Consider the following 9908-nt stretch of genomic DNA (forward strand, 5'->3'; position numbering starts at 1 on the left):
CCGGTTGCTCGCTTCGCTTTTGTCACAGCAAAGGTGTTCTAGTCGATTCAAGAAAAAAATTGGCCGGTTGCTCTCTTTGTTTTTGTCACAATTCTGGCAAATGAGTTTGCCCGCCTGCCTGAGCGCTCCCCGTTTGTACATCCAGACGGATGAGATCAAGCTGAAAGACAGAGCGGTTAGTGTTTTGGATGAAGCCCTGGGGCCGGCCACGTCCACCGCCTTCAGCTGCAGACTCAGGCTGCCGAGCAGCAGATCGCTGCCCTGAGGGATTCCCAAAGGGCGGGCCTAAACTACCCTGGAAGTGGGGTCAACGCCGCTACTAGCAATCCTCTTCATTGCGTAAGCCACCTCATCACACACTTGCAGTACGCATGACTTAGTTCGTTGCTGGAGGAAGGTAGCACAAAAACAGTTTTGAACTTTGAACGAGTGCTTGTGTGTGTGTGTTGCGGGGCGTTTTCAGTCTCAGGAGGATCGGGACACGCGACGGTTTCATCTGAAAATCGCTGAGCTCAGCGCAGTCATCAGGAAACTGGAGGATCGAAACGCCCTGCTTTCTGAAGAGCGCAATGAACTGGTAATTTATTGACGGCACGCTTGAAGGTTTGCGCTACGTTTGATGCGCGCCATCCAGCGAGGCACCCATTGCGCTTGCTTATTAGTTGAGCGGCGCGGCGAGTCGGTTGCCTGGTAGATGTCTTTTATTGGGAGCCAAAGCCACGATTCCGTTCAAACCGATGCAAAAGGAATGGATACGTTCTGGCCCGCGTGTTGTGCGTCTTTCACATCCCGCACTTCATGCTTGCAGCTAAAGCGACTGAGAGAAACAGAAAGCCAGTTTCTGCCACTCCTGTACAAAAACAAACGCCTGAGCAGGAAGAATGAAGAACTCTCGCTGGTGCTGTGTCGCCTTGAAAACAAAGTGCGCTTTGTCACCCAGGAGAACGAGGAGATGGCAAGCTTGGTAAGTCGACGCGGACAACGGCGGCGTGCCAACAGAGTCCACTGCATTTGTGTTCCACAGAGAAGGCCTAGTTCGCTCAATGACCTGGACCGCGGTTGCGGCCAGCAGGACGGTGAAATGGAGTTCCTTCAAGTTGTGGAGCAGCGGCACATCATCGACGACTTGTCCAAGGTCTTCAGGCAGGCGACTCGGTGCACGTACGGCAGCGCCGCGCTCGCTCGCTGTCGCCAGGAAACCTTTTCCGTCCAAAGCTTGGCCGGCGGCCGCCATCCAAAAAATTGGCCCCTTAAATTCCGACCTTTCAAGCAGGAGCATTGTGCGCACGCGTTTGAACACGCTTTAGACTTGTTTTGCCGTTTTCAGCAGCTCAAAGCTCCCGTTTTGTCAGCGCCTTTGCCACTCGCTGTGCGCTGAAAACGACGGACTTGCCCGGCTGCTCAGCCCGTCAACCATGAGCCGCGAGCGCGACGTCATTGTCCGTAGGCAGCTAGTGGCAAAATGCACCCTGTTAGAGTTGCGCTCGCTCCAACTTATTTTGCAAGAACCACACGGGAGACAAGTAAGTTCTTTTGGACACCTGCAGGTGGAGAGTCCATCCGTTGTACGAATGAAGTCTGACTCTCGGCTCCTGCACGAGCATTTTAATTAAGAGAAACAGGGTGGGTGTAAGAGTGGATTGAATAGAGGAAGCCCTTGACCTCTAGTCAAAACATAGCAAGGGGTGTTTTACGACTTTGTGTAGGAAGGGATAAGCGATAGGGATAAATAAGGGATAAATAATATTATTTATTACAGGTCGCAGTCAAAGTCAAAGCAACACAATGATACGATAAAGATAATCTGGAAAACCCTGACACACCCTGTAGTTGTCACTTTTGGAAAAGACGAGCGTCCCTCCAATCATCGCCGGTGACGTGTTTTTCAGGCTCTGGAGACAGGAGCTCATGTCAGAAATGTCATTGTGAGTCGCGTTTGTTTCTGCGCCGGAGCCGTTCGTTCCCTTTGCATCCAAAGAATCTCAAAGGCGGATTATTTGTGTCGACAGGAGAGAGATTTGCTGCTACGATACCGACGTCGAGAATCTCTGAGGAGGAACAAAGCGTGAGGTCCTGCAAGGTGAGTCTGTTTGTTTGCGGCTGCTTGGTGTTGCGCAAGATGAAATGGCCTTTTTCTCGCTATCGTTCCTCTCGTCGATTCATCGTGAGGTGTCGCTTCAGTTTGTTCAGAGAGATGTTCGCTTCCGCGCCCGCAGGTCATCGAAACATTTTACGGCTACGACGAAGACGTGTTGGTGGACTCGGACGGATCGTCCTTGTCTTTTCACACCGACAGAACCCCCGACACGGAACCCGAAGAGGTAGCCCGCCATTTCTGCCAGCGTATTGGCACCAAACATTCCTCTTCAGCCTGGAATCGGACTCGTCTTTGCGTCGCGGGTGCTTTGTCGCCGGTCTGACTGATTCTGGTACTAGTGCTGTGTTGCATTGGTGTGTGCATGAAGAGGCGGAGCTTCGCTACCGCCAGCTGACGCAAGAATATCAAGCGCTGCAACGAGCCTACGCTCTGCTAGCCCAGACCAGCGAAAGGGGACTACGACGCCGAGAAGGAGATCAAGGTGGCGCCCCTTCCCGCAACCCCCGGCCGGGTCGCAGCCTCCCCGTTCTCACCCAGCCTCGGGTGTTCTCTGGTCTGAAAGGAGGAGGAGGAGCCTCCCTCCTCCTCCTTTCAGACCAGAGAAAAGCTGATGGTAGAAATGGGTCACTATCAAAGCAGAGTAGCAGATCTGGAGTCAGCGCTGAAGCAACAAGGACAGGTAAGCTCATCATTGAGCACACCTTTTTCTCAGACAAAATAGCTACATTCTTCAGTCACTCATCCGTCTGGCATTACTGGACCAACCCCCCCCCCCCCCCCCCCCCGAACGTGGCTGGGAAAATGCGGAGAAAAGCAAATGTCATTTTCCAGTCAACCAAAGAATTTGTGGATGAAAATGACACAACATTCCAAAGCTGTCCACGCGTTTGTCTCTTCTAGAATGTCAAGTGGGTGGAGGAGAAGCAGCTGCTGCGTCAGAGCAATCAGCAGTTGGCCGAAAAGGTGACGGAAAGAAAGGCGCTGGGCGGAGTCGCTTGGCGTCACACCTGTCGGGAAGCCCCGCAGATGAGGTCTGACTGTCTTTTCAGGTCAGGCGGATGGAGGCGGAAGAAGCGCGTCTGAAAGAGCACATCCAGGATATCCGAGACCAAAACGAACTGCTTGAGTTCCGCATCCTGGAGCTGGAGGTGGGAAGACTCGCACAAGCGTGTTGAGGCCAGAGATGTGACGGACGGACGGACGGACGGACGGATGCATGCCTCTGCCTTTCAGGAGAGGGAGTGGCGCTCCCCCGTCTTGAAGTTTCTGCAAGTCCGTTTCCCAGACGGCCTCAGCCCTTTGCAGATCTACTGCGAGGCCGAGGGCGTGAGCGTAGGTAAGGCGTCCCTCGCAACCCTAACCTTAACCCGAGGTCCCAGAACACCTTACATTGCTCCTTGCGCCTTTCCCCCGGACATCGTCATCAGTGATCTGATGAAGAAGCTGGACATCCTGGGCTATAACGCCGTAAGTGTATGTCGAACTCCTTATGTTCGCACTCCACGAGACTCGGCGGCTCAAATGTGACTTTTGGAAGGCTTTGCGCTGAAAGAAGCTTGTTGACGCTGTGCCTTTGGGCTCTTGCAGAATCTCACCAACGAGGAGCAGGTGGTCGTGATTCACGCCAGGACCCTTCTCACCCTAGCCGAGAAGGTAACGTGCACGTCCACGCACGCTCTCGCATTCTGCTTATGTGACAGCAGCCTTTCCTCAGTGGTTAGAATACATCAAAGTGACCAAGTCAGCACTTCAACAGAAGATGTTGGACATTGAAAGTGAGAAGGTAGACAGACACGCGACATCAGCCAAGGGGAACTCCGGCAATGTGCCCCAACAATTCTGACCTTGAGCTGTGCTAGGATATGTTCTGCAAGCAGAAGGGCTACCTGGATGAAGAGTTGGACTTCAGGAAGTGTTCCATGGACCAGGCTCATAAGGTAAGCCGCCCTCAAATCTCCCGCCGGACCACTGATGGACGAGGATTGCGGCCCAGAGGATCCTGGAGCTGGAGGCCATGTTGTACGAGGCGCTACCGCAGCGGGACTGCCCCGCCACGGACGGCGAAAAAGCCAGCCACGCTGGCGTGAATGACGTGCTGACGGCGGATCAGAGAGAAGAGCTTAGGAGCGCCGTGGACCAATGGAAGCGAGCCCTGATGTGCGAGTTGAGGGAGCGCGACGCTTGCATCCTCCAAGAGAGAATGGATCTGCTGCACAGCGCGCAACAGGTAAGGGCCCAAAGCCAGCCCGGCACTTACTTGCACGCTTACTGGCTTTTGAATGCCACTTTCCATTTGTCCGTCCTAGAGGAACAAAGAGCTGAAAGAATTCATCGAAGCTCAGAAGAGACAAATCAAACAATTGGAGGAGAAGTTTCTGTTTCTCTTTCTATTCTTCTCCTTGGCCTTCATTCTGTGGCCCTAACACCAGCTGGTGAGTGAGCTCCAGCGGCACCGCACTCGACACCTCCGATACACTGCCAGCCGGTCTCAGACGTTGGCAGACGCTCCGATGCCAACGTATACCCCCCGCCACGGTGACAGAGGCACCGCGTCACACCGGCGCTCATCCAATCAGAAGGCAGGAAAAGCAAATTCACATGCAGGGCACTTTTGAACCAGAAGAGAGCGCCACAAAAAACGGTTGTTGCCCCAAACGCGCACTAAAAAGGGTCAGAATAACAAGAGTCCCACTGGCCAGCCGGGGCCACCCGTCCAGCTGTTTCTTCAGGGGGGAAAAAAATTGGAGTCACCGGTGAGTACATTTTGCATTTAGCTCTGCTTTTCTGCTTCTGTCTTCAAGTGTGTGGTATCCTGCGATCAAAGATTCAGCCAACCCCAAAGCGGTTGACCTCAACGTCCCACCACCATGCCTACCAGAGCAGGTGACGTGATGCTTTGGACATCCTTCCGTCTCAGATGCCCAAAAGTACTCTTTGCCACATCTGCGGCAATACGGTGTCTTTTCAAAGGTGCAAATAAATCCAGCGTGGGCGGAACACGCACGTCTTCGGTTTTTCCCGCTTTGTTTGTGTGACAGCTGTTGTGAAAATTTTATACAAATAAAGTTGTATAGTACAGGTTTGGCCAAGCCGCAACTCCCGAACCGCATGCGGCTCTTTTATGTTCATATCAACATTTGTGTGTGTGTGTGTGTGTGTGGGGGGGGGGGGGGGGGTTGTGCGTGTTGGCTTCACTTGAGTTCAATTTGGTATTTTGGTCAAAAGCGCATGTGGTGAAATTCCACAAAGTAGGATGGGCAAACACATTTCTTTAAACTATGAGTGTCAATTGGGCTCTCGAAATGGCAGGGAAAAGATGCACAGCAAAACGAAAATACGTAGATGAACACAGGACGTTTTAATCAGAGTGGGAAAGTTTCTATTTTTTGTTGAACGTGATGGCAAACCATTCTGCCTGATATGTCAGACCTCAGCACATTTCAAAGATTCAAATCTTCAGCGCCATGCACTTCAGCTCACTCCATGCTAACATTGATCAGGCGTCGAACCCGCATCATCATGCTTAAGAGGTGGCCATGCTAACCAGTGCGCCATTATGTCAACGCATAATAACTAAGTCTACTGGTCAAAACAGCGGTTACTATATGACGTCGCTACGTCGTGGTCACGTGACGCAGACAAGACGTCAATGGACGTGGGCAGAGTTAACTTGTTTAAAAGGGAGTAGGCAGAAGAAATATTTAATTTATTTAAATCTATTTTGAGTGCACACCATTATGCCAATGCATAACAACTGTAAATCTACTAAACAAAACAGCGGTTGCTATATGACATCTGCCGCGTCGTGGTCACGTGACATACGTGACGTCGATGGGCGTAACTTTCGCCGGAATTCAAATCCGCGGGGAGAGTTAACTTGTTTAAAAGAGAGTGGGCAGAAGAATTATTTAATTTATTTAAATCTATTTGGTGTGTGCGCCATTATGTCAATGCATAACAACTGTAAGTCTACTAAACAAAACAGCGGTGTCTATATGACGTCTGCCACGTCGTGGTCACGTGACGCGGACGTGACGTCGACGCCTACTTTACATCCCACCGATCACAGGACTCCTCGGCTGCATAACCGTGCCCCCTTCCCAACCAATCGGATTTGCTATACGCGAAAACGACGCCAATGGAAAGAGCTTCCGCCCAAATTTAAATCCGTGGGCGTGGCTCGCAGCAGGAAGTAGGAAAATGGCGGCGATGTTGACAAAGACACAGCGGATGGTAACATACGACTAACAAGAGAAATATTTTTATTTTCTGCTTGCAACTGGACCGTCCAGAGCGTACACGGTAAGTACAACTCATCGTTTTTAAAAAGAAGTACTTTTGTTGCCCTGAAAAGCGAGTGAGCGTGGCGTTTGTGGGGGACGTCGAATTTCGACGATTCTTTCTGGTCAACGGTTGTAAATGATTGTGTTGATTAAAAAAGAAAACTTGATGTAACTCTACTTTTAACTGCCGTTTCAGATAGATTTGGAATTGCATCACATCCAATTTTGCCTAGAGCGTACACGGTAAGTAACACTCGTTGTGTTTAAGGAGATTTACGTTTGTAATAGCAGAAGTGTAGCCGCGTTGCGTTGTACGTGTGAATGTTGGTCCGGGCGAAATGTTAATGTTTAATTTCATTCCTTTAGGTTCCACGGTGTTTGTTGGCTGCAAGTTTTCCACTGCAAGAAGAGGCTCATATCATTGACCAGGAGCGAGCTACAATGGTGAGTAGCCATAACATTTATGTTAAACACTTCCTATTTCATGTCTAACAGTACTTGATTTAACAAATAACCATAAATAAATACAGTGTGGGCACTGAAGTTAACATATGTGATTATACTGCCTAATCTGTCACCGAGTAGATTGTTGCAAAGTAATATAAGATCCAAAGTTGTAATTCAGAATAGTTTTCAAAAGAAGGCCATTAGAATTATATACAAGTCTGATTACCCTGAACAAGCTATTAATTAAATCACAAATTCTTCAATTCAAAGATTTGGTAGATTATCAGACAAATAATGTCTAACAGTAATTGATTTAACACATCACGATAAGTAGATTGAGTGTGGGCACTCTCAAGTTAACAGATATGATTATACTGCCTAATCTGTTACAGAGTATGTTGTTGCCAAGTAATGTAGAATAGATCCAAAGTAGTAATCCAGAATAGTTTTGAAGAGGCCATTAGAATAATAAACAAATCTGATTACCTTGAACATAATAACAAGCTAAGTGTTTAATATGTCCTATGAAGTCAAAATTGGGCACCATCATGTGGTGAAATTTGGAATTGCATCACATCCAATTTTGCCTGGGAACAAACAGATTAAATAAATCTTAGTTTTGAATAAGCCACTCCTTCTCAAACAAGTAAACTCTGCCCATTTCGCGCAGTAGATGTTCTGTTAATATCTAGTATTTATACAAAGTCATAATTTAAATTGCTTTCAACCTTCATTCATCGGTTCAACCAACATTACTCGCTCTTATTACCAACTTGTATTGATTTAACTAAGCGTTTAATACTTCCTATCAGGTCTCAAGGCAAGATTTGGCAAAATACAATTTCAGCAAATCCAATTTTGCCAGGGAACAAAAATAGATTAAATAAACTAAATAAGTCTTCTTCCCATTAAATAAATCAGAAAAGTCTGTCTTGTAACCAGTCCTCTTCAAACAAGTAAAGTCTGCCCATTTTGTGCCGTAGATTTTGTGTCTATGCCTAGTATTTAAACAAAATCATAATTTAAACGACTTCTTTCCTTCATTCACTTTGGAAATTTGGAATTGCAGCAAATCGAATTTTGCCAGGGAACAAAAATAGATCAATTAAACTAAATAAGTCTTCTTCCCATTAAATAAATTAAAAAAGTCTGTCTTGTAACCAGTCCTTTTCAAACAAGTAAAGTCTGCCCATTTTGTGCTGTCGATTTTGTGTTAATGCCTAGTATTTATACAAAATCATAATTTAAAGGACTTCATTCCTTCATTCACTTTGGAAATTTGGAATTGCAGCACATCAAATTTTGCCTGGGAAGAAAAGTAGATTAAATAAATTTAATAAGTCTTACTACTTCCCATTAAATAAATTAAATACGTCTTACTTGTTCCCACTCCTTTTCAAAAAAGTAGTTTAAAACGAGGTCCCTTCACTCAACCTTTAACCCTATTTATTCACCTTCTAGGCTAAGTGTTAAAGGCTAAGTGTTAAAGGCTAAGTGTTAGAGGCTAAGTGCCAGAGGCTAGGCGCCAGAGGCGAGTTTTTGTGGGCTGAAGTTTTAGTGGGGTTAGTGTGAATACAATCCAAAAGAATACAACAGAATACAATACAATAGAATATAATACATAGATTAAATTCAATAGCTCTTACTACTTCCCATTAAATAAATTAAATACGTCTTACTTGTTCCCAATCCTTTTCAAAAAAGTAGTTTAAAACGAGGGCCCTTCACTCAACCTTTAACCTCAACCCCGCACGTCACATTGTGTTGTATCTGTGAATGTTGGTTGTGGCCAAATGATAGTTTTCTTTCATTCGTTTAGGTTCCACGGTGTTTGTTGGCTATGTTTTCCACTGTCAGAAGAATGAAAATACAAAGTACAACGCTTGGACGTGGGCGAAGACGTCACCGGTGAGTCCTTCCTTCCTATTTATTTACCTTCTAGATGCTAGAGGCTAAGTGTTAGAGGCTAAGTGTTAGAGGCTAAGTGTTAAACACAATACGAACAACACAACGATACTGCACTGAACAACACGATACCGCACTGAGAAACACGATACCGCACTGAACAACACGATACCGCACTGAACAACACCATGCCGCACTGAACACCATGCCACACTGAACAACACCATCCCACACTGAACAACACCATGCCGCACTAAACAACACCATGCCGCACTGAACAACACCATGCCTCACTGAACGACACCATGCCGCACTGAAAGACACCATGCCGCACTGAACGACACCATGCCGCACTGAAAGACACCATCCCGCACTGAACACCATGCCGCACTGAACAACACCATCCTGCACTGAACAACACCATCCCGCACTGAACAACACCATGCCGCACTGAACAACATTATGCCGCACTGAACATTATGCCGCACTGAACAACACCATGCCGCACTGAACAACACCATGCCGCACTGAACAACATTATGCCGCACTGAACAACACCATGCCGCACTGAACAACACCATGCCGCACTGAACAACACCATGCCGCACTGAACAACATTATGCCGCACTGAACAACACCATGCCGCACTGAACAACACCATCCTGCACTGAACAACACCATTCCGCATTGAACACCATGCCGCGCTGAACAACACCATCCCGCACTGAACAACACCATCCCGCACTGAACAACACCATGCCGCACTGAACAACATTATGCCGCACTGAACAACATTATGCCGCACTGAACAACACCATGCCGCACTGAACAACACCATGCCGCACTGAACAACACCATGCCGCACTGAACAACATTATAACGCACTGAACAACACCATCCCGCACTGAACAACACCATGCCGCACTAAACAACATTATGCCGCACTGAACAACATTATGCCGAAATGAACAACACCATGCCGCACTGAACAACACCATGCCGCACTGAACAACACCATCCCGCACTGAACAACACCATCCCGCACTGAACAACACCATGCCGCACTGAACAACACCATGCCGCACTGAACAACACCATGCCGCAATGAACAACACCATCCCGCACTGAACAACATTATGCCGCACTGAACAACATTATGCCGCACTAAACAACAT

At 47.7% G+C, this 9908-nt stretch overlaps 1 long non-coding RNA gene across 1 annotated transcript; it reads left to right on the plus strand.

Moving 5' to 3' along the window:
• Window positions 1–2920: 2920 nt before the first annotated feature.
• Window positions 2921–3416, plus strand: LOC148378602 (uncharacterized). The gene is made up of 3 exons (XR_015855767.1): window positions 2921–3061; window positions 3148–3246; window positions 3332–3416. It is a non-coding gene; the product is annotated as an uncharacterized LOC148378602 (long non-coding RNA).
• The last annotated feature ends 6492 nt before the right edge of the window (window positions 3417–9908 follow it).

Source organism: Syngnathus floridae, unplaced genomic scaffold, assembly GCF_059516105.1.
Source record: "Syngnathus floridae isolate MCC-2025c unplaced genomic scaffold, RoL_Sflo_1.0 HiC_scaffold_33, whole genome shotgun sequence".
Lineage (NCBI taxonomy): Eukaryota > Metazoa > Chordata > Actinopteri > Syngnathiformes > Syngnathidae > Syngnathus > Syngnathus floridae.